Here is a 24,852-nt window from a genome sequence, read left to right on the forward strand (position 1 = left end):
CATATCTTCCAGGATCTAAGAATGTTAAGGCGGATGCCCTCTCTAGGAGTTTTTTGCCGGATTCTCCTGGAGTCCTTGAGCCGGTTGGCATTCTTAAGGAAGGGGTGATTCTTTCTGCCATCTCCCCTGATTTGCGGCGGGTGCTTCAGGAATGATAACCCTGACCGCTGTCCTGTGGGGAAGCTGTTTGTTCCTGATAGATGGACGAGTAAGGTGATTTCTGAGGTCCATTGTTCAGTGTTGACTGGTCATCCTGGGATTTTTGGTACCAGAGATTTGGTTGCTAGGTCCTTTTGGTGGCCTTCCTTGTCGCGTGATGTCCGTGCTTTTGTGCAGTCCTTTGGGACTTGCGCCCGAGCTAAGCCTTGCTGTTCCCGCGCTAGTGGGTTGCTTTTGCCTTTGCCCGTCCTGGAGAGGCCTTGGACGCATATTTCCATGGATTTTATTTCGGATCTTCCTGTGTCCCAGAGGATGTCTGTTATCTGGGTGGTTTGTGACCGGTTCTGTAAAATGGTCCATTTGGTACCTTTGCCTAAATTGCCTTCCTCCTCTGATTTGGTTCCATTGTTTTTTCAGCATGTGGTTTGTTTGCATGGCATTCCGGAGAATATTGTGTCTGACAGAGGTTCCCAGTTTGTTTCCAGGTTTTGGCGGGCCTTTTGTGCTAGGATGGGTATTGATTTGTCTTTTTCTTCGGCGTTCCATCCTCAGACCAATGGCCAAACTGAGCGAACTAATCAGACCTTGGAAACCTATTTGAGATGCTTTGTGTCTGCTGATCAGGGTGATTGGGTGACTTTCTTGCCGTTGGCCGAGTTTGGCCAGTTCGGCTACTTTGGTTTCACCTTTCTTTTGTAATTTTGGTTTCCATCCTCATTTTTCTTCAGGGCAGGTTGAGCCTTCTGATAGTCCTGGTGTTGATTCTGTGATGGACAGGTTACAGCTGAATTGGACTCATGTGGTAGACAATTTGACATTGTCCCAGGAAAAGGCTCAGTGTTTTGCTAACCGCCGTCGGTGTGTTGGTCCTCGGCTTCGTGTGGGGGATTTGGTTTGGTTGTCCTGTCGTCATGTTCCTATGAAGGTTTCTTCCCCTAAGTTCAAGCCTCGGTTTATTGGTCCTTATAAGATTTCTGAGATTATCAATCCTGTGTCTTTTCGTTTGGCCCTTCCAGCCTCTTTTGCCATCCACAATGTTTTCCATAGATCTTTGTTGCGGAGATATGTGGTGCCCGTTGTTCCATCTGTTGATCCTCCTGCCCCGGTGTTGGTTGAGGGGGAGTTGGAATATGTGGTTGAGAAAATTTTGGATTCTCGTTTTTCGAGGCGGAAGCTTCAGTATCTTGTCAAGTGGAAGGGTTATGGCCAGGAGGATAATTCTTGGGTTGTTGCCTCCGATGTTCATGCCGCCGATTTGGTTCGTGCTTTTCATTTGGCTCATCCTGATCGGCCTGGGGGCTCTGGTGAGGGTTCGGTGACCCCTCCTTAAGGGGGGGGTACTGTTGTGAATTCCGCTCTTGGGCTCCCTCCGGTGGTTGTAAGTAGCATTTTTTTGAGTTCTGCTCTTTGGCTCCTTCCTGTGGTTTTGAGTGGTATGGCTGCTTCTTGGATTTAGCTTCAGCAGCTGTTTTCACTGATCATCTTTCTGGCTCGGCTATATTAGTCTGGCCTTATACCTCATTCAATGCCAGTTGTCAATTGTTCCTGCCTGGAGTCATTGCTCTTAGGACTTTCCTGACACTCTGACCAGTTCATCAAAGCTAAGTCCTTGCTTGTCCTTTTGCGGTTCTCTTGTTGTGGACTTGTTGTTCAGCACTTTCTTTGTTTTTGTTCATTTGTCCAGCTTTTCAGTATGATCTATTCAGTTAAGCTGGAAGCTCTGGGCAGCAGAGTTTGCCCTCCACACCTTTAGTCAGGTGTGGAGATTTTTGCATTTCCCTGCGGTGGACTTTTTCTAGTTTTTTTTATTGACCGCACAGCGTTCTGTTCTGTACTATTTCTATTTAGCTAGAAGTGGCCTCCTGTGCTAAATCTTGTTTCATACTACGTATGTCATTTCCTTCTCCTCTCACAGTCATTATTTGTGGGGGGCTAATCTATCCTTTGGGGATTTTCTCTGAGGCAAGATAGTTTTCCTGCTTCTATCTTTAGGGGTAGTTAGCTCTTAGGCTGTGACGAGATGCCCAGGCCGAGTTAGGAGCATTCCACGGCTGCTTCTAGTGTTGTGTTGAGCTTAGGTACTGCGGTCAGTATAGTTGCCACCTGCTCAGAGCTAGACGCATGTCGCTCCCTAATCACCAGATCAAAACAGCACCCCCCATTTTCCTCTATATTTTTGGAGGAAAAAGTGTGTCTTACAGTCCGAAAAATATGTTAGATGCAAGAGTCAGGTAGACACATTCATTATTGTAACCACATTAAAATTGCATGTAATATCCAACTTTCCAGCCACATTTTACAGCGTGGTTTCTAAGAAAATCCAGTCTACTCTCATGCAATTATTAACAAAAAGGGACTCTATATGGTGGGACATCTGATACTTTAAGTGAAGAGTATGAAGAGTAGAACTTAATGAATCGATCAGCTTTGAATCGACTTTGAGTTGAATCTCCTGAAATTCACAGGTCCAAGTGAATTTGAGCAATTAGGGATTTGTTTTGCGTTGAGAGCAAAAAATAAAAATACTTGGTGCCATTTTACACATTTATAAAATGAGAGAGGGGTGAAATGGTGTCAGCTCTACAGAGTTCCCCATAGTGCCTTCCAGCCATCATATCACCTTACTTACCATAATTAATAATGGGGGTCTTCACAGGAACTATAAAGTATGTAGGAAGTGAAAGAAGTGGCTATTTTAGGGTTTTACAGTCTAGGAATAAATGGTCAGAACATACAGCTCAACATTACACATAGAGATATAAAGGCCTAAATGGGATTGCTATGTACTACCGCAGTGCTTACGGAGACAAGGTTTATTTGTATGAGTTAAAACACACTGCTTAACAAAATAAAAGAAACACTAAAATACCACATCCTATATATCACTGAATTAAATATTCCAGTTGCAAATCTTTATTCATTACATTGTAATGCGCTGAGAACAACATAACAAAAAAATGATCAAAGTAAATAAAAAATAATATCTCATGAAGGTCTTGATTTGGAATGATACTCAAAATCAAAGTGGAAAATGAAATTGCAGGCTGTTCCAACTTCAGTGGAAAAGCCTCAAGACAAGGAAATGATGCTCAATAGTGTGTGTGGCCTCCACGTGCCTGTATAACCTCCCTACAATGCATGTTCATGCTCCTGATGAGGCAGTGGATGTTCTCATGAGGGATATCCTCCCAGACCTGGATTAAAGCATCACTCAACTCCTGGACATTAAGTGGTGCAACAAGACATGATGGCATAGATGTGTATGATTGGATTCAGATCTAGGGAATTGTAAGGCCAGTCGATCATGCAGGAACTGCTTGATCATTACAGGCACATGAGGCTTAACATTGTCATTCATCAGAAGGAACCCAGGGCCCACTGCACCTGCATATGGTCTCACAATGGGTCTGAGGATCTCATCTCGGAACCTAATGGCAGTCAGGGTACCTCTGGCTAGTACATGGAGGGCTGTGCGGCTCTCCAAAGAAATGCACCTCCAAACCATTGCTGACCCGCTGATCCGCTGACCCGGTCATGCTGGAGGATGTTGCAGGCATCAGAACGTTCTCCTCAGCGTTTCCAGACTCTTTCACGTTTGTCACATGTACACATTGTGAATTTGCTCTAATCCATGAAGAGCACAGGGCGCCAATGTCAAATCTGTCAATCTTGGTGTTTCTGGCAAATGGCAATCGCCCTGCGTGATGTTGGGTTGTAAGCACAACATCCACTTGTGGGCATCAGGCCCTTATACCCTCATGAGTATGACATATGAATATTAGTTGCCTGCTGGTGGCCATTTTTCAGGGCTCTGGCATTGCTGCTCCTGTTCCTCCTTGCACAAAGGAGATATTGGTCCTGCTGCTGGGTTGTTGCCCTTGCTTATCCCTAACTTCAAATAATTACGATTAAGACATCACTTTTGGTTAGTACAGTTAAAAGAAAAACAATCAGTGAAACCCAGGTAAAAAAATCCAATTGCTGCCAAAGTAACTTGTCACTCAGTTATAGTCGCTATAGGGAATTTAAACATAAATCCTAATATCAAAACTGTCATCTCCCTCCCTTACTGCGGAGGATGGCACCCTAAATCTGTGAAATGGTGCCCCCACTCATATTCCGACTCTCCCTGACTGTCCCTAGGAGTCCATATAGGGAACCAGAAAAGGTGAAATATCCTCATTAATAGGTTACAAATAGGGGAGGATATATCTTGATAACAGCAAGATATACAAGGAAAAAATACAGAAGTCAAATAGTTTACCCTAGATGTTAAAGTCAATTCAGAGAGGAAAAATAAAATGTCCCTATATTTGGTTTGATATGACCCTGCCTTACTGCGAAGGTTGGCATCCTTCGCCTACACATTGGCACTCCCACTCGTTCATCATTTGTCCCTAACTGACCCTGTATGGCCCTAACAAACAAGAAATAAATAAAATGAGATGTTAGTGACCATAAGTAAAGGTAAAAAAATAGTATGTGCTCAGCTGGTATTCAATAAGCCAAGGAAACCAGGAAAATGACTGCTGTAGGAAGGAGGGAAATAGGAGTTACCTCACAAAATGAATCCACTGTGATCCCCTGCTTTAATGTCTGTATTGTCTTTTGCTTCCTTACCTGCCCAGGAGAAGTGGTATGCTCCATACATGGTCAGACACAGTTAATTTTTAAAATGAACTTTCATTCATGGGAAAATCCCTTTGATGTGACACTGACCAGTTTCCTCTGCCTGTAGACACGACGCACATCTGCCGCCAGGATGAGCCAAATAATTCACTGCATCTGTGCGTAATTCACGCAGGTGCAGTAAATAAGATATCTTTGTGCAGACAGATAGCGGCGGTCACATTAAAACTGTGCATGCACTCCTCCTGTACAAAGATGGCGGCAGTCAGTGAATCATTTGGCTGATCCTGGCGGTGTGTTCATGACAGTGTTCCGCTGGTAGTACCGTGCAAGAGGCTGCATGACTGTGTGATTGCGAGTGTGAGTGTGAGTGTGTGTCAGTGTGAGAGTGTCTGAGAGTGTGTGAGTGTGTGTGTTTGCGTACGGTATATAGAGTGTGTTTGTATGTATGTGTGGTGCAACGGTATTCCGCTGATGGTACCGCGCAACAGGTAGGTACCAGCAGCAGTTTCCATATTAAGACACCCATGACTTGGGTGCCCCAATATGGCGGTCAGTGAACTTCCTCTGCTTGGAATTCTAGGATACGGTGACATCTGGACAGAACAGGAGATGAAAACATTACAAGGCAATTATATTAGTGACGAAATATACAATTGGTGGAGAAAGGTTGCACTTGATGGACCTAGTTCTTTTTTCAACCTTTGTAACTATGTAACATTCAGAGGTACATATAGCCATAACTATGTATGGTTTCTTAAACATATATGAATATGATCGACTCTTTATTAATTTTTAAAAGTGGGGATAGAGAATTCCTTAATTAAATTACTGCAGTGAAGTAAGATAACTCCACATTATGACTCCAACTCTATACATAGGTTCAATCCCACATCTGATATCATCATTGTAACAAATTTGCACATAATCACATTCGACCACAGTCGATTATCCATTCATCAAGTTGGTATTGTCATTTTAACAGAATTATGCATAATCCCATTTGGCCACAGTCGGTTATCATTTCATATAAACACACAATGGTGAAAGTATACTACAGGGTGGGCCATGTATATGGATACACCTAAATAAAATGTGAATGGTTGGTGATATCAACTTTCTGTTTGTGGCACATTAGTTTATGGGAGGGGGAAAACTTTTCAAGATGGGTGGTGACCATGGCAGCCATTTTTAAGTCAGCCATTTTGGATTCAACTTTATTTCTTCCAATGGGAAGAGGGTCATGTGACACATGAAACTTATTGAGAAGGTCACAAGAATAACTATGGTGTGCTTGGTTTTAATGCAATGTTATGCTTTCATGAGTTATTTACAAGTTTCTCTTTGTTTACAGCCATTGATATGGTGCAGAGGTTAACACGTGAGGAGAGGATAGAAATTGTGTTGATGTCTGGTGAATGCAGTACCCAGGTCATTGCAGCAGATTTCAATGCAAGAGACTCTACACAGGATAACTGTCACCATTCTCATGTTATTTAGGTGTATCCATATAAACGGACCACCCAAAAAAGTTTGCCTCATCACTGAACATAATGTTCTGTCGAAACTGAGGGTCCTGATCCAATTTTTGTTTTGCTCATTCTGCAATTCAGCGCGCCGATGCAAAGTCCTTCCCTGTCCGCCAGTCAGTACACACCATAGGTGATGTGTGAGGTGATTCTCCATTTATGTTGGGATTCCCTTCTTCCCCTTACGGTTCAAAGTGTGCTCCAGGGTACACATGCGCAGTGAAACACCACTGCTTGGCTGACCTCACTTTTGATGTTCCCAGCTTTTCATTCTAGTTTTATTTGTGCTTCACTGTGGTGAGGCGCACTGCTCTCCAAGTCACACGTGCACACTACACTATGTCTCGCTGCAATAAAATTTTTATACTGTTATGAGAGCGCTCTATGATGCACTTGCACATATTTCACGTCTGATATAACACCGAGTCTTTTGAAATTTTATCCTCAACTCAAGATAAAAGATCCTATGTATAAATGCCCCATTAGAATTGAATTAGAATTCAATCATACAACACAGTGTGGCACAGCTCCACTAATATTAATGATCGAACCAGTGGTGAATATGGAGAAGAGTCTTTATATATAATTATGCTCATCCATGATTAAAAATAAATAAACTTAAACTTACAATCACGCTAATGATAGATGACATAACTCTATGCCATATGACTTTGACTTGGATAATAGCAGGGGTCCCCAATGCCAGGCCTCGAGGGCCGCCAACAGTGCAGGTTTTCAGGATTTCTTTAGTATTGCATCGGTGGTAATGTGATCATCTGCACAGGTGATGATTCCAACCCCTGTGCAATACTAAGGAAATCCTGAAAACCTGCACTGTTGGCGGCCCTCGAGGCCTGGAGTTGGGGACCACTGGATAATAGTATAGTCTGGTCATAGTCCAGGGTTAAAATTTCAAGAAGATAGCTGATCAAGACAAAGTGGTTAGGTAAGTGCGATGATCAAAGGCAAATCCAAGGTCGGTCAGCAAAAGTTCATAATACAGAACTCAAAGCACAAAGAAAAACTTAGAGCAAGCAGAGCACAGTTACAACTGGCATAAACAAGAGACAGACAGCAAAATAGCCTGGGACTCATTGTGAACAGGATACACCTGTAGAAAGCCCAGCATGCCCAAACCCCATACCCTGGCCCTGATTGAGCGACTATACTGTCATTCAGCACACTGACAACTCAGCATGCCCAAGCCCCAGATTCAATAGCTGAGCTTCCAATCATCAAACAGAGCAGGAATAATGACGGTTACACAGCATATTATGTGTATGATAGGTAGGTGTCTTCTCCTTGTGAAACAAACAAGTTTAGGGCCTTTAATGGAGGGTTAGAGCACAAATATTTTCACTTGCTATTGGAGGAAGTATGCAAAGTCTTGTAGTTTGGAAGTACTCATGGTTTTGACACTACTGTTCCCTCTTGCAGGGATTAGGTCAGACATGGTGTGGAAGACATGGGGAACTGGTCTCTGGCTGGAAGTACATAGTAAAGCCAGTAGACAAGAGAGCACTTGTACAGCCTTATTTCTCCTGACTGTATAAGGCTTCATTCCTTTGTGGAGGTAACTATGTAAAGATTGATGTCAGGCGACTGCATAGAAAATGAAGTCCCCTAAGCGTGGACAGGGATGGATTCAAGGAGCAGTAGATCTTCTTTGCTCTTCCTTGACGGGACTAAACAGGACTGAACTGGTTTGCACCATCTCACAGGACGTGTTTGAACTGAGCTGGGAAATGACTCCTATCAGCCGTTTCTATGGTAGCTTGTTGTGAGGAGATTAAACATCTAAATTTAATACGTGTACATTGATCAACAGATGGCAGCAAAGTACAATGCACAAACATCTTCAAACTCATAGTGCCCAAAGTGGTTCTGGTATAATTGAACAAATCTACTGCCACAGGGCAACTGTTTCACTCAGAAGGAGTAGATCGGGTACTAGAATACCTGGATACCCCCACAACTCAAATTATAGTAATAACTATGGGACATATAGGAAATACATTAGAATGGGCATAAAATATTTAGTTTTTTTTCTTTAGCTCCCTATTTGATAAGCTTTGCTATGTATAGCCCTGATCAGTTAGCTCGTCTCTTGTCCATACAGAATAGAAAACTACTACAGAAAAAGTAAATTGAGGACACATTAACACTCCATCATTAGATGTAAAGGGGCAAAGGAAAATTCATATCCATTTGAGCTTTGCTAATGCTGGCTTGGTCTACACTACAAGGAAATTGCAAATTTGGATACTTCTCATTTTTTCCCATTAATGTTTGGCTATATGTCAAAAGTCCTATAATTCAACTGTAAAATGAGCAATTATAGGTTCCCTGTGCATTTACTTCACTATCATTTCTGTACATTACATGCCAAGTTTCAGTTGCTAGTTAATATACAAGACTGCTAGAAAGATAATGATTAGAAGTGTTCAATGGTTTCAAAAACATTTTAATATAAGGCATGCAGCTAATTAAGGTGGCAGTAGACTATTATGTTCCCTCCATAATCTTTTAGTAAGTTTATAATGTTACAGATCTCCAAAGGCACTTCTGCAACTATTGCTGTGTTTTTCAGATTGTAAAAGATGCACTTTTCCCCCAAAATTTGGGAGGAAAAGGAGGTACATCTTATAATCTGAATCTATCTTACCTGGGGAGTGGCTGCGGTGAAGCGGGAGGAGCAAAAGGAGGAGCAAAAATTGCCTCAGGAGGTCCGCGGAGGCAGGAGTGGGGCAATATTGCGGGACCCTGGGAAAATTGCTGCTGGAAGCGGCGCATGCGCAGATTTAGATCTCGGGAGATGAGATCTCACCTCTAAGATCTCATCTCCCAAGATCTCAATCTACGCAAGCGCAGCCTCTGGCAGCTATGTTCCCAAAAGCCAACCACAGGAAAACATATGGGAAAAGAGACTCCGCTTACCAGTGTCAACACCTTTTGAGAGTTCAGGGCAAGCAGCATATCCCCACTCCTGTTACCGCAGCCAGCCACGTTAAGCAGCAACCCTGCCTCCTATGATCCCCCTCCACCGTCACTGTCCCTCAGCTAAGCTACCATTAAAATTGACTTCAAGATGCACCACTATTTTATCTGAAAAAAAATTTCTGTTTTGCACCCCAAAATTTGGGGTACGTCTTCTGATATGATATCTCTTATATTCTGCAAAATACTTGCAAGAAGATTAGGCTGCTTGCATTTTGTTACTTGAATTTTTATTGCGTTTTTGAAGCTGTGGAATTTGTGGGGGTTTTTTGCAATGTCATATTGTAAATAGCACTGCTTTGTTTTTTGCTACTTTCTAGTATTTTGCTTTGAAAAAACTTCACGTATAGATTACATGCGTTTCCGCCACGGACACACACTGAAAATGCATTTGCGGATTTTCTGCAATTTTATGAGGAAAGTCTTCATAAATATTTCAGAATGCCTGCAAGAGACAGTGACATATTGTGGGTTTGAAAGACGCATCGCAGGTCAGTTTATGCTAAGTGAAAAAAAGCACTGTGGGCATAAGATTTCTGTAAATCCTATCCACTCTTCTAGAATAGTGATGAGCGAATATACTCGTTACTTGAGATTTCTCGAGCATGCTCGGGTGTCCTCCGAGTATTTTTTAGTGCTCGGAGTTTTTGTTTTTCTTGCCGCAGCTGAATGATTTACATCTGTTTGACAGCATAAGTACATGTGGGGATTCCCTAGCAACCAGGCAACCCCGACATGTACTTATGCTGGCTATCAGATGTAAATCATTCCGCTGCAGCAAGAAAAACTAAAACTCCGAGCACTAACAAATACTCGGAGGACACCCAAGTAATGCTTGAGAAATCTCAAATAATGAGTATATTCGCTCATCACTATTCTAGAACTAAAAGTTGCAGCGTTTTTGACAGAGCTAAAATATGCAACATCAAAAGCTCACCAAAAACCCATCATGGACACACAGCGTTACATTGAATAAAAAAACTTGCATTAAGTGATTTATAATAATTTATTTTTGCCAAATGAGAACAAAGACCCATTTTCAAGTTACTTCTTGTAATGGCATTTTTAAAGATCAATTCCTGGGAAAGACTGCAAAGAAAATTCCATACAAAAATGTACATTACAGTCTTATCAGAAGGAAAACAGGATTTAATAAAAGTCACAAAAGATCAGAAGTCCAGGATATGCAGCTACATCAAATTTATCTACAAAGGCGTCTACAGGTTAAGAAACAGACTTCGTATAGATTCTAAGTTTATGACTGCCATAAGCCGAACAAGCATGTGAAAATCTAAAAGCATATTTTTATTATGCTTGCTTATAGACTACATTGCAAAGTTAGCAATATTTTTAAAGCAAGCAAATAGGAAGAGAAGGTTATAATTTTTTCTAATAATAACAAAGACATTGGAAAATGGATGACTGGAAAAGAGTATCATGAATCTTGAGTATGAGATAGTTGAATGAAAGAGGATTCATAAAAGATTAGGGGCTGATCATCCGACTGCAGTCCAATACACGCCGAGACAGGCAATGGAGAAGATGGAGAGAATAATCTCTCATTCGTCTCCTCACCTGTGAGCCGATTCTCCTAAGTAGGGTGATTGGATAACATTTGCATGAAACTTTGTTCCTGCTCGCAGTAGAGAGTTAGAAAATTGTCATTAGCATATCATATCTGATGATCGTGGTTTATATCGACATGTGGTCTGTGTAAAAACAAGGACATGTGAGCATCTCCATAGGTTATAAATGGTATGTGTGGTTTCAGTGAAAAAAACAGATACCAAACGTACCAGAAACACTGATTTGTGAAGGGAGCCTTACAGTTCCAGCAAAGGGGATGGGATGTATAGAAATCTACAAGCCTTATGTAAATTAGGCAACTTGTGTTTTTTCATTGCATTTTTGAGTGTATTCTACATGTGTTTTTATTACATGTTTGACACTTGCTGGTATTTGGCGTTGACAAGACTTTATTAATAGAGTCATGTGCAGATTACATGCATTTTTGATGGGTTTCTGTGATGGAAATGCATTAAAAACGCATGTGCATTTTTTACCTGCAGATTTTCCAAGTCTATGAGGAAAATCTGCACATAAAACTCAAGAGGCACTGCAGGTCAGCTAACACAGAGTAAAAAAAAGTGGGAAAGTGGGCAGAAGATTTCTATAAATCCCATCCACTTTGCTGGAACTACAAGGCTACATTCCCATGATGAGTTCACTGTGGAAACGTAGCCTAATGAAAGTCAGACAGCACCCTGATGGAAATCAGATGATGTCAGTTTGATGATAGTTTTTCACTGGAGTGAATATGGTTGACAAATCAGATTAAATTTACTTTTTTATGTGGCTCATCGGTCATTATTTCCTTCCTGTAAGACTGATTTCACACATCAGTGCCTTCGGTATGTGTAGTGACAGTTTTATCATGTACCAGAGACACTGACACACGTAGACCAATTCAAATGAATGGGTCTATGAAGATGTTTTGATGGACCGTGTGTCTGTGTGCAAGACACGCAGACATGTCCTTTTTACATGGACACAAAGCCCGCAAAATGTCCAGCACACGTGCACATGGAGAAAGTGTACACTGTCCTCCGTTCGCACGGATGGCCACGGGGAAGCAGCACTACTGTAAGCCGTCGTTCCCCTGCGTGTGGTGCTGAATGCGGCTTTCATCCATTGTCCCCTGCTGTGCTGGCAGCAGCACAAGCAGGGGAGAATGAATGAAAATAAAAAACAACATGGGGTCCCCCTTATATTTTAAAACAAACCCAGCAAAACTCGCAGGTGTGGGCTGCTATTCTCAGGCCTAAAAACAGCAGCCCGCAGCTGCCCAGAAAAGGGGCATCAATTAGATGTGCCAATTCTGGAGCTTTGCCTGGTTCTTCCCACTTGCCCTGTAGGGGCGGCATTTGGGGTAATGAGGGGTTAATGTCACCTTCCTATTGTAAGGTGACATTAAGCCGGCTTAGTAATGGAGAGGTGTCAATAAGACACCTCTCCATTACTAATCCTATAGTTGTTAAAGGAATGAATGAATGAAATGCTGGGAGAGGAGCTTAAGTGACTAGTGGTGATGTCACCGAAGCTGCGCTCCCTGGCAGCCTGAACTAAAATGAACACTTCAGCGTGGGAAAATCAGCTGGCATTTTCCCACGCTGAAGAGTTCATTTTAGTTCAGGCCGACAGGTAGCGCAGCTTCGATGATGTCACCGCCAGTCACTGAAGCTCTGCTCCGAGCATTTCATTCATTCAACAGTAGTTTACAGCCGGGAGCAGTCGCATTAGCATTGGTATATTGTTGGTTTATTATTTAGACATTTTTTCCAGGAGATCGAGGGCTTCGCTTGGAATGGCAGAATAACAAAGATAGAAAAAATGTGTATATTGTTTTATTTCATTAAAATACTAATAGATGCACCTTTTCTGGGCAGCTGCGAGCTGCTGTTTTTAGGCAGGGCCCCTTACCAGCCTGAGAATAGCAGTCCGCACCTGTTTGTTGTGCTAGGTTGGTTTTAAAATATAGGGGGACCCCATGTTGTTTTTTTTATCATTCATCCTTCCCTGCTCGCCGGCCGAGCAGGGGAGAACGGATGACAGCCATCTTCAGCACCACACGCAGGGGAACAGTACTTGCTGTATCACTGCTTCCCGGCAGCCGTCCATGTGGTTCTGATGTGGCACACGGTTGCCACACGTGTGCAACACGGATGTATCAAACGGACACACGGACACGGTACCGGAAACATTAGGACGTGCGAAACCAACCTAAATAGATGCAGCTTTACATCCAGATTGCAAGTAGTTTACCGCAGTTACATTTCAGCTATGACACAGGCACAATAGTTGTGCCCTATGCCATCTGGTTTAGGATCAGACTGTAATATACAGTGCAACCAAAGGATTGCAGGTTAATGTCACATTGTAAGACTAGAATGCATTGTAAAAGACTTTTTAAAATATAAAAAAATGTAAAAAATTTGTAATTCAAAGTATGATAAAAAATGGTTTTGTTTCAGAAAACACACACACACACACACACACACACTTGGTATTGCAGCATTTGTAAGTACCCATACTATAAAACTACTGTATATCACAGAATATCACTCATGGTGAAATTCATAAAAAACATTCTAAAAAAAAATCAATGCCATAATTGCTATTTTTGATGATCTGCCGAACATTACCGAACAACATTATAGTCAATGGTAGGCAAAAAAGCATGTACAACACCTTAGAATGGCCCCAAATGCTGCCAAAACACATCAAATGATGGGCAGACACCATGAAAGTGGCCAGTAGAAATAGTAGAATAGGGAACAGGTATTTCACTATACTCAATCCAGCAGATGGACACCCAACCAGGAGTGCTCACGTTTCTAGAAATTATTGCCAGAAACCAAAGTGGCATGAATTTCACCACAGTTGAAATAATATAATAGGGATCGACAGGTCTTTCACTACACCCAATCCAGCAGATGGACACCCTACAAAGAGTGTTCACATTTAAAGAAATGAGGGCCTTAAACCACAGAAATGGCATCAATTTCACAAAAGTAGAAATAGTAGAAAAGGGACCAACTGGACTTTCTCTACACCCAATCCAGCAGATGAACACCCTACAAGGTGTGCTCACATTTAAAGAAATGAGGGCCTTACGCCACAGAAGTGGCATAAATTTCACCACAGTAGGAATAGTCTAATAGGGACCAACATGCCTTTCTCTACACCTAATCCAGCAGATGGACACTTAACAAGGAGTGTTCACATTTAAAAAAATTATTGGCAGATACCACCAAACTGGCATCAAATTCAACACAGTAGAAATAGTGTAATAGGGACCACCAGGTCTTTCACTACAGCTAATCCAGCAAATGGACACCCAACTTGGAGTATTCACATTTTAAAAAATGAGAGCCTGACACCACCAAATTGGAATAACTTTCACGAGAATAGAAATAGTATAATTGGGACCGAAACGACTTCCACTACAGCTACTGTAGCTCAGCAGATGTAGACAACCATGACTGTTCACATTTCCCACAAATTTGTGTTAACATCAGCAGCAGCCACCGAAGCAACACTAAAGATATCACAGAGTGCAGTTACAAGACATTAATACATCACAATAAAAATGCAATATCACCTAGTCTGTACAGTCTGCATTTATTAGGATGCAAAATTCCTTTGAGATCTATAACTTGTTCATCTTAATGAAAGTTAGGCGGTCAACACTTTCAGAGGACAACCGTATGCACTTATCCGTCAGGACACCACCAGCAGTGCTGAAGACATGTTCTGAGAAAACACTGGCTGCCAGGCAAAATAAAAGCTCCAAGGCATGTGAGGTGATCTCAGGCCACTACTCCATTTTGGAAGACCAAAATGTGAAAGGGTCCAAACCCTCCCTGATGGTATGGATATTTAGTTCTTTAGATACTCCTGCACCATCCTCTCCATTCATTCATCATATGTAAGGCTTGGACTCTGGTGCATGAATTGGTCTAAAAAAAGTGTCAAAGGACTCACAGAAATTGGTTCTTCCACTTCCACCACTGCTGCTGCTGCTGCTGCTGCAAATGTTTTGGCATTGACGAATTGATGGGCCCAAGGTTGGAAGTCTACAGCTGCAATGCGAAATGTGTGCTTTACTTCTGTCTTGGGGAAAAGCTGTCTTAAGGTTGTATAAAAGCATGTTTCGATAATCCAGCATTTGGGGGTCCCTTTCTAGGATGAGAATCATCTGGCAAAATTTGGTTTTATAAAATGGCAACCCAGTAGTTGGCATTATTCCTAATCATTACAGGGCAGCACGGTTGCTCAGTAATTAGCGCTGCAGCCTTGCAGCACTAGAGTCCTGGGTTCAAATCCCATCAAGGATAACATCTGCAAGGAGTTTGTATGTTCTCCCCGTGTTTGTGTGGGTGTCCGCTGGGTACTCTGGTTTCCTCCCACTTTCCAAAGACATAATAATAGGGAATTTAGATTGTGAGCCCCATCAGGGACAGCAATGATAATGTGTGCAAACTGTAAAGCACTGCTGAATATGGTAGCGCTATTTAAAAATAAAGATTATTATTACTATATGGGGATCATGTTGCAGATAGTGCAGCAAGAAGGCACTCATATGTCTGGCTCTACCATGATGTCCGAGCCCATGCTGTGTTGGTGGCTAAGTAACAATGACGCTCCTTCCCTCATTCCTCTTCACCAATCCCAAACAAAAGAGAGGGGAGGATTATCCTCTTCATCTGACAGTTGCTCGCCCAACAACTCTTCCACCTCCATTTGTTCCTCTGATTTTGCACCTTCGATAACAGTTTGTCTGTTATCATCACCAGCCCCCCTTGATCACAGTACTCCACCCTCCCTTGGCACCCACTTGTGGGACAACAGTCTTGAACTTCGAGATAACGTTATCACTTCCGCAGTCTCCTCTGCTTCCTCCTTTTCTTTTGGAACCACCATCTCCTCCTGCAAGCTATTCAAAGTCTGCTCTAGCATATAAATGACTGGAATAGTGATGCTGATAATGGCGTCTTCAGGGCTAACCATCTTAGTAGCCATTTCAAAACTGTGCAGAAGGGTGCCGAGGTCCTTAATCTGTGCCCACTCTGTAAATGTGATATGTGCCACCTCTATACTGCATTGGCCCAGGTATATGACATACTCTGTCACAGCTCGTTGCTGCTGCCAAAGTCGCTGCAACATGTGTAGAGTGGAATTCAACTGTGTCGGCAGATCGCATATCAACCTGTTAACTGGCATGGACAAAGACCTTTGTATAGATGCAAGTCGATGAGCAGAAGGGTGCAAATGGTGGAAATGAGCACACAGCTTGCATGCTTTCTGGAGCAGGTCACCCAGGCCAGGATAGTGGCTGAGAAAATTCTGCACCACCAGGTTGAGGATGTGAGCCATGCAAGGCATGTGTGCGAGCTTGCCTCGTCGTAGGGCTGCCACAAGGTTTGCACCGTTATTGGACACGGCCTTCCTTTGATGCAGGTTCAACAGAGACAGCCATTGATAAAATTCAGCCTGGAGAGCTGTCCACAACTCTTCAGCTGTATGACTGCTATCTCCAAGACATATCAATTTTAAGACTGCCTGATTGCGTTGAGCCCTGGCTGCGCAGAATGGAGGTGGTGGCAGGTCAGTATGCACTATTGGAATGCGTTTCTCATGAAGGCAGAGGTTGAGGGCGCAGGTGGAAGCCCTAGAGGAGATAGAGGAGGCAGAAGCAGTGGAGGAAGTGTTAAATGTAGAGGTTTTGCCTGCAAGCCTTGGGGATTCCAAGACTTGTGGAGCAGCGTCTGTCCCCACAGCCACCAGAGTCTCCTAGTGCCCAGTCAGTGAGATGTAAAGCCCTTGGCCATGCATACTCGTCCAAGTGTCTGTGGTCTAGGAACGGGTGATGTTGTCCTCTTCATGCTGGTGTAGCACAAGTATAGCTTTCTTTGAAAAATAAAGGTGACTGGATAATTGGTACTGGGGGACTGCAGCGGCCATCAGCTTTCAGAAAACATCAGTATCCACCATGTGGAAAAACAGCATTTCCGTGGCCAACAAATTGGAGATGGTTTAGATCAACCTGTTAGCTTTGTCATGAGCAGGAGGAAGCAATCTTTTCTGCGACAACTGCGGAACCATGGGCTGGCTGCAGTGCTGTGAGAGGGTGGAGTACAGTGAACAGGACAAACTGCTGGACTCTGAGAGAGGTGCAGGCGGAGATGTTACTGTGGATTGAGAAACTTGTCGTTTGATTGTTCTCTGAGATCAGTCAAAAACATCAGGAATGTCCGCTTCCATTGCAGCTGAAGGCGGCATAACAGTCAGCATCACTTGATCGGGTAAAGAACCCGAGGTTCTACGGTCAAAGACCTACGTCTCAATAGTTGGCACGGTAACAGGGGAGGAGGAGGAAGAAGCAGCAGATGCGATTGATGGGGTGGCTGATGGTGGATGATGTCCGCTGGCCGCATTTTTGCGCTATGGGATTTCCACACTAAAGCATGTCGATTGTGCATGTGAAGGTTCATACATGTAGTAGCTAAATTATTGAATTTTTTACCTCAAGTTTTTTTTTGCAAATTTGGCAGATTAATGAGTTGGCTCATTATTTGCATTGTCAAAAAGGCCCAGGCTAGGCCCCCTTGCCACCCCTGCGAGCTGCAGACCCACTGATACTGCTGGTCAGAGGCACAGTTGTGTCTGAGGATGCATCACTTATCATGGCTACATCACTGTGTGTCTGTGATGGACATTGCAATATAATCTCCTCCATTTCCTCCTCAGATTACCTACTCAGCTGTGTGCCTCTATGTTCACATCAACTGGGATCAAACACCTCATCATCATCCTCAGTGTTATTGCATTCCTGGCCATTAGAGTCACTCTCCTCCACTTCTTGCCCTAACAGCACAGTACAGACTGCATGAGCCTCTTCAGAATCACCTATCCGTGGCTCCGTGCTGTCAGTTGAATGTTTGGATAGTTGGAACATGGGGGGAAGGGGAATTTGGGTGCCACATCTGTGGACTGTACTGGGTGTGATGTTGAGGTGGAGGAAGAGGAGGAGAGGCCACTTGAAGCTGCACTTGCCATCCACTCGAGTACATGCTCTTTCTGGGCATCATCGACAAGGCGGCTGCCAAAGAAAGGTAGTGGTATAGCCTGTCTAGTAACATAAGTTGTCAGTTGTCTTTGCATAGGACATGACATTGCTTCACTAGTGCTTTCATCAACATTACCACCTTACCCATGTACACTTTGTACATCAAGCCTAATTCCCCTTCCACCAAGGCCTCACTTTTTTCCAGTCATGTTGCTCAGATAGTGTGGTAGGAGCACAGTATTAACAACCAAAAATTAAATTTTAAACTCTGCACCACCTCTGCAAACAGCTAAATTTCAACGACAGTAAAATCAAAATTGAAATATGGCATGCTGAATCGTATTAGTCACAGAAAAAATATTTTTTTTGGACCAAGGATCAGGCCTCTATAAAACACTAGATGCTACAAACTATTTTTCAAGTCAGGTCCTTTACTGTATGACGTTAAGAACAGAAGAATTTATTGTGGCCTATGTATCAGGCCTCTATTACACACTAGATGCTTCAAACTCTTTTTAAAGGTAGGTCCCTTACTGTATGACGTTAATAGCAGAAGTATTTATGGGGGCCTATGTATCAGGCATCTATAACACAATAGATGCTGCAAACTCTTTTTAAACTCCGGTCCCTTATTATGTGATGTTAAGAAAATAATAATTTTTTGTGGCCTATGTATCAGGCCTCTATAACACACTAGATGCTACAAACTATTTTTAAAGGTAGGTCCCTTACTGTATGACGTTAATAACAAGAATTTTTTGTGGCCTAGGTATCAGGCCTCTATAACACACTAGATGCTACAAACTATATTTCAAGTCAGGTCTTTTACTGTACGATGTTAAAGGGAACCTGTTACCCCCAAAATGAAAGTTGAGCTAAGCCCACCGGCATCAGGGGCTTATCTACAGCATTCTGGAATGCTGTAGATAAGCCCCCAATGTAAGGCTACGTTCACATTTGCGTTGTTGGGTGCAGCATCGTCAACGCAACCAACAACACAAAACACAACGCTGCATTTTTTGATGCATGCGTTGCCATAAACTAGTAATGTTCTTGAATTTTGGCGCAGGAAAAACGCTACAAGTAGCATCTTCCGCACCCTGTCTGGTGCGTCAAATTGACGCATGCATCGTAAAACGCAATACAATGCATACCGGCGCATGTCCATGCGCCCCCCATGTTAAAGATAGGGGCGCATGACGCATGCGTCGATATGCGTCGACGACGCTGCGCCCAACAACGTAAATGTGAAAGTAGCCTAACCTGAAAGATGAGAAAAAGAGGTTAGATTATAGTCACCTGGGCGGGCGGTCCGGTCTGGGGGCTCCCATCTTCTTACGATAACGTCCTCTTCTTGTCTTCACGCTGCTGCTCTGGCTCAGGCGTACTTTGTCTGCCCTGTTGAGGGCAGAGCAAAGTACTACAGTGCGCAGGCGCCAGGCAAGGTCAGAGAGGCCCGGTGCCTGCATATTGCAGGCAGACAAAGTACGCCTGCGCCAGAGCCGCAGCGTGAAGACAAGAGGACGTCATCCTATGAAGGTGGAAGGCCCCAGATGGGACCCCGACGCCCATCGGACTGGACCACAGCAGGAACGCCCCTGGGTGAGTATAATATAACCTCTTCTTCTCATCTTTCAGGATTCATCTGGGGCTTACCTACAGCATTGCAGAATGCTGTAGATAATCCCCTGATGCCGGAGGGCTTAGCTCAACTTCCATTTTGGAGTTGACAGTTTCCCTTTAGGAACAGAAGAATTTTTTGTGGCCTATGTATCAGGCCTCTATAATACACTAGATGCTGCAAACTCTTTATAAAAGATAGGTCCCTTACTGTATGATGTTAATAACAGAAGAATTTTTGTGGCCTATGTATCAGGCCTCTATAACACACTAGATGCTACAAACTCTTTTTAAAGGTAGGTCCTTTACTGTATGGTATTAATAACAGAAGAATTTTGGGGGGGCCTATGTATCGGGCCTCTATAACACACTAGATGCTACAAACTATTTTTCAAGTCAGGTCCGTTACTGTTTGATGTTAATAACAGCAGAATTTCTTTGTAGCCTCTGGATCAGGCCTCTACAGTTTAATTTCAACCCAAAAAATGACAAAGTGTGATACAGTGGGTTGTCTAACTTTTTGCAACTGAAAAAATATAATTTTTTTTAATGTGCCTTAGGTCTGCACACAGCTTTATTTCACCACAGCACTAAATTACAAAGTGGGATAACGCAGGCTGTTAATATTTTTTCAACAGCTACATGTGAATTATAATACTATACTCATGCATCGATCACAATAGAAGCAGTGCACAACACGTGCCCTGCTGGATTTGTTTGTGCACCTCAGTATGGCCAAAAAAGAAAAAAAAACAGCTGGAAGGTAAATTTTACAGCCAAACTGGACACTATCTAGCTACACTATCTGACTGATATGCAACCACCTATCTTACTAGCTAAAATGTGGGATACAGCAGGCTTTTTCACGTTTAGCTGCTGAAATAATATCATTTAGGCCATGTTCACACGTTCCTAATTTCCCTGCTGTTTTTTCTGCACTAAAAACCGCAGCTCTTGGCAGAAAAAGCAGGTGCATTTTTTGGTGCTTCTTGGTGCGTTTTTTGATGCGGTTTTTAGTGCAGTTTTTATGCAGTTTTCTCTGCAGAGTCTGTGTGTTTTCTAGGAAGTTTTTTTAGGGTTAAAATGGCTGAAAATACCCTAACTCTACCCCTAACCCTACCCCTACCCCTAACCCAACCCCTAACCCTACCCCTACCCCTAACCCTAACCCTAACCCTACCCCTAACCCTAACCCTAACCCTAGTTCTAACTGTAGTGGGGGGGGAAAAAATTCTTTATTTTATTATTGTTACTACGGGTGTGATAAAGGGGGGGGGCATTTACCTTTTTTTATTTTGATCACTGTGAGGTTATCACAGTGCTCAAAATGTGCCCGGAATGAATCTGCCGGCTGGCAGATTCGGCGGGCGCACTGCGCATGCGCCCGCCATTTTGGAAGATGGCGGCGCCCAGGGAGAAGACGGCCGGACGGACACCGGGAGGCCCGGTAAGTATAAGGGGCGGAGATTAGGGCACGGGGGGCGTCGGAGCACGGGGGGTGGCATCGGAGCATAGGGGGGGTGGGATTGGAGCACGGGGGTGCAGCCACACTCCGCCCACGCACTTCCTGCTGCAGTGGTTCTGCACCACAAACCGCAGAAAACCCGCAGATATTTTTTTCGTCTGCGGGTTTTACTGCGGGTTTGACCTCACAATGGAGGTCAATGGGTGCAGAACCGCTGCAGTTCCGCAAAAAGAAGTGACATGGTACTTCTTTTTTACCGCAGCTATTCAGCGCGGCTTTTTTCGGGATTTTCCGCAATGTGGGCACAGCAGTTCCTGTTTTCCATAGGGTACATTGTAATGTACCCTGCATGGAAAACAGCTGCGGACCCGCAGCGGCAAAATCGCGGCGGTTCTGCATTAAAAAAAGGATTGTATGAACATGGCCTAAGGCCATGTTCACACAGTGCGTTTTTTACTGCGGAACCGCCGCGATTTTACCGCTGCGGGTCCGCAGCTGTTTTCCATGCAGGGTACAGTACACTGTACCCTATGGAAAACAGGAACCACTGTGCACATGATGCGGGAATTAACTAAAAAAGCCGCGCTGAATAGCTGCGGTAAAAAAGAAGTACCATGTCACTTCTTTTTGCGGAACTGCAGCGGTTCTGCACCCATAGACCTCCATTGTGAGGTCAAACCCGCAGTAAAACCCGCAGATGAAAAAAATATCTGCGGGTTTTCTGCGGTTTGTGGTGCAGAAGCGCTGCAGTGTGGCTGCCCCCCCGTGCCCCTATCCCACCCCCCCATGCTCCGATGCCACCCCCCCGTGCTCCGACGCCCCCCCATGCCCTCATCTCCCCCCCTTATACTTACCCGGCCTCCCGGTGTCCGTCCGTCCGTCCATCTTCTCCCTGGGCGCCGCCATCTTCCAAAATGGCGGGCGCACTCGCAGTGCGCCCGCCGAATCTGCCGGCCGGCAGATTCGTTCCAAAGTGCATTTTGATCACTGAGATAGGTTATATCTCAGTGATCAAAATAAAAAAATAGTAAATGACCCCCCCCCTTTGTCACCCCCATAGGTAGGGACAATAAAAAAATAAAGAATTTTTTTTCTCACTAAGGTAAGAATAGGGTTAGGGTTAGGGGTAGGGGTAGGGGTAGGGTTAGGGGTAGGGTTAGGGTTAGGGGTAGAGGTAGGGGTAGGGGTAGGGTTAGGGGTAGGGGTAGGGTTAGGGTTAGGGTTAGGGGTAGGGTTAGGGTATTTTCAGGCATTTTAACCCTAAAAACGTCCTAGAAAACACACAGACTCTGCATTAAAAAACGCACTAAAAAACGCATAAAAAAAGCATCAAAAAACGCAAAAAAAAACGCACCAAAAACGCACCAAAAAAAGGACCTGCGTTTTCTGGCAAGAGCTGCGGTTTTTAGTGCAGAAAAAACAGCAGGGAAATCAGGAACGTGTGAACATGGCCTAAGAATGCTATATTCATGCATGGAGCACTATAGAAGCTGTGCACAACACACTTGTAGAACATGTGCCTTGCCGGCTTTGTCTGAGAACCTCAGTAATCCCCCCCCATCCAGAAGGTAAATTTTACAGCCACACTGGACACTAGCTACGCTATCTGAGTGATATACAACCGCCTAACTAAATAGCTGAAATCTTGATGCAAACAGTGGCAGCGTCAGAAGTAGGCTCTCTGCGCTGTATCAGTGTCAAAATGGTGCTAAAACAACACGCCTGCTATTTAATATGGAGAGGGACATGTGATTTCAGCAGTCAATGACATAAGCTGTGGTGTCAGGACATTGTGGGGATTTCCTGGGCCCTGATTGGCTAGCCACAATGTGCACACATGAAGTTAGGGAAAAAATAACTGCTGTGCTTCCAAAAATGCTGTGCCTCTGAGTTCCACAAACCCCATGCCCTCATCAAACACGTGCCAAACGCTCATGGTACATCATCTTTACCGTTGCTAAAGTGAGGGAAATATTTTGGTGGCAGCGCAAATATTTTCAATTTTTTTACGTATTTTAGGAAATTTTGCGCAGATTTACGATCACAAATCCGAATGTGCCATATTTGTGCCGAATTTATTTTTGGCGATCATTTTCTGAACAAATTCGCTCATCTTTAAAAACGAGCACATCAATGATACTAAAAAAAATTAAGTTTATTCTTCAGATTGAAAACATGAATGGCAAAGAGCAGCAACAAAAGTAATTAAATATATATATAATAATGGTAGATAATGGACACATGTCTATTCAGGCATACAGGCAACTAAGTCAGACTAAGAGCCTTAGACGTGCTTCCATTCTCTACCATTACTATATATATTTTTAATTCTTTCTTTGCTGCTTTTTGCCACTCATGTTTCATTTTTAATTTGAACAATAAACTTAATATTTTAAGGAATATTATGAGTGCTGGCTTCTACGTGGATCTACTTATATCACTGCAGATGGCTTTTTGCTTTGCATCAGACATTTGAGTTGATTGCTTTTTCTTGTTACACTAATTATACTGCAAGGTGAACTCTGCAAAAAGTATAATTAGATATTACTGATTTATTATGCTTTCCTCATACCTAGTACCAAAAAAAGAATTAAAAAGTGAAACCCTAATAAAAATTCTGTGCAAAAACACTCTCTTTTAAATGAATGAAAAGTTAAAAAAGCTGCCCACAAATGCACTATCTGCCGCTGTGCATTAAAACTGAATAAAGCATATAAATTGAAAAGTATGCACTACAATTAACTATGGATGAATGAAGCCTACCTTGCCTCCTTTTTTCAAACTGCCAGGATGTGTCTCCCTCGGTGTCAGGAGCTCCGTGCAAATAAGAAGATGTGCGAGTGGCTTGACCTGGATTCACCTGGGCAGAGAAGAAAAAATGCAATTGACAGTCCACAAGATGGTCAGTCGCATTTTTTCTGTCCGTAGAAGATAGTTTGCGTCTCGAGTGACGTCACAAGGACACAGGACAGCAACTCCCAAAATAAGTTGTGGCTCCTTAAACATGACAAAATGTGAATAAATGGTTTGTCAAAAATGCCAAACATGGTTGCAATGCTATGGGGTTAATAAAAACACATTATGTGAATATCCACATGTCAGACAATATCATCTCAGTGTGCTGTAAATGAAAAATAGATACAGTACACTTGTGAAAAAATGACGGGTGACTGAATCCCGTGGCAAAACTCACTTTTTTTAACCCCTATCTGACCTTGGACGGGATAGTACGTCCAAGGTCAGATCCCCTGCTTTGATGCAGGGCTCCGCGGTGAGCCCGCATCAAAGCCGGGACATGTCAGCTGTTTTGAACAGCTGACATGTGCCCGTAATAGGCGCGGGCAGAATCGCGATCTGCCCGCACCTATTAACTAGTTAAATGCCGCTGTCAAACGCAGACAGCGGCATTTAACTACCGATTCCAGCCGGGCGGCCGGAAATGACGTCATCGCCGACCCCCGTCACATGATCGGGGGTCGGCCATGCATCTCCATTGTAACCATAGAGGTCCTTGAGACCTCTATGGTTACTGATCGCCGGTGGCTGTGAGCGCCACCCTGTGGTCGGCGCTCACAGCACACCTGCAATTCTGCTACATAGCAGCGATCAGCAGATCGCTGCTATGTAGCAGAGACGGTCGCGTTATGCCTGCTTCTAGCCTCCCATGGAGGCTATTGAAGCATGGTAAAAGTTAAAAAAAAAAGTTGAAAAAAATGTTAAAAAAAAAAAAATATATAAAAGTTTAAATCACCCCCCTTTCGCCCCAATCAAAATAAATCAATAAAAAAAATCAAATCTACACAAATTTGGTATCGCCGCGCTCA

At 43.4% G+C, this 24,852-nt stretch overlaps 1 protein-coding gene across 2 annotated transcripts in view; it reads right to left on the bottom strand.

Annotated features, from left to right (window-relative positions):
• The window catches only part of GPC6 (glypican 6), a 1,713,043-nt gene that overhangs the window by 1,577,817 nt on the left and 110,374 nt on the right, over nt 1–24,852 (bottom strand). The gene's annotated exons all lie outside the window — the stretch shown is intronic.

Source organism: Ranitomeya imitator, chromosome 3, assembly GCF_032444005.1.
Source record: "Ranitomeya imitator isolate aRanImi1 chromosome 3, aRanImi1.pri, whole genome shotgun sequence".
Taxonomy (NCBI): Eukaryota; Metazoa; Chordata; class Amphibia; order Anura; family Dendrobatidae; genus Ranitomeya; species Ranitomeya imitator.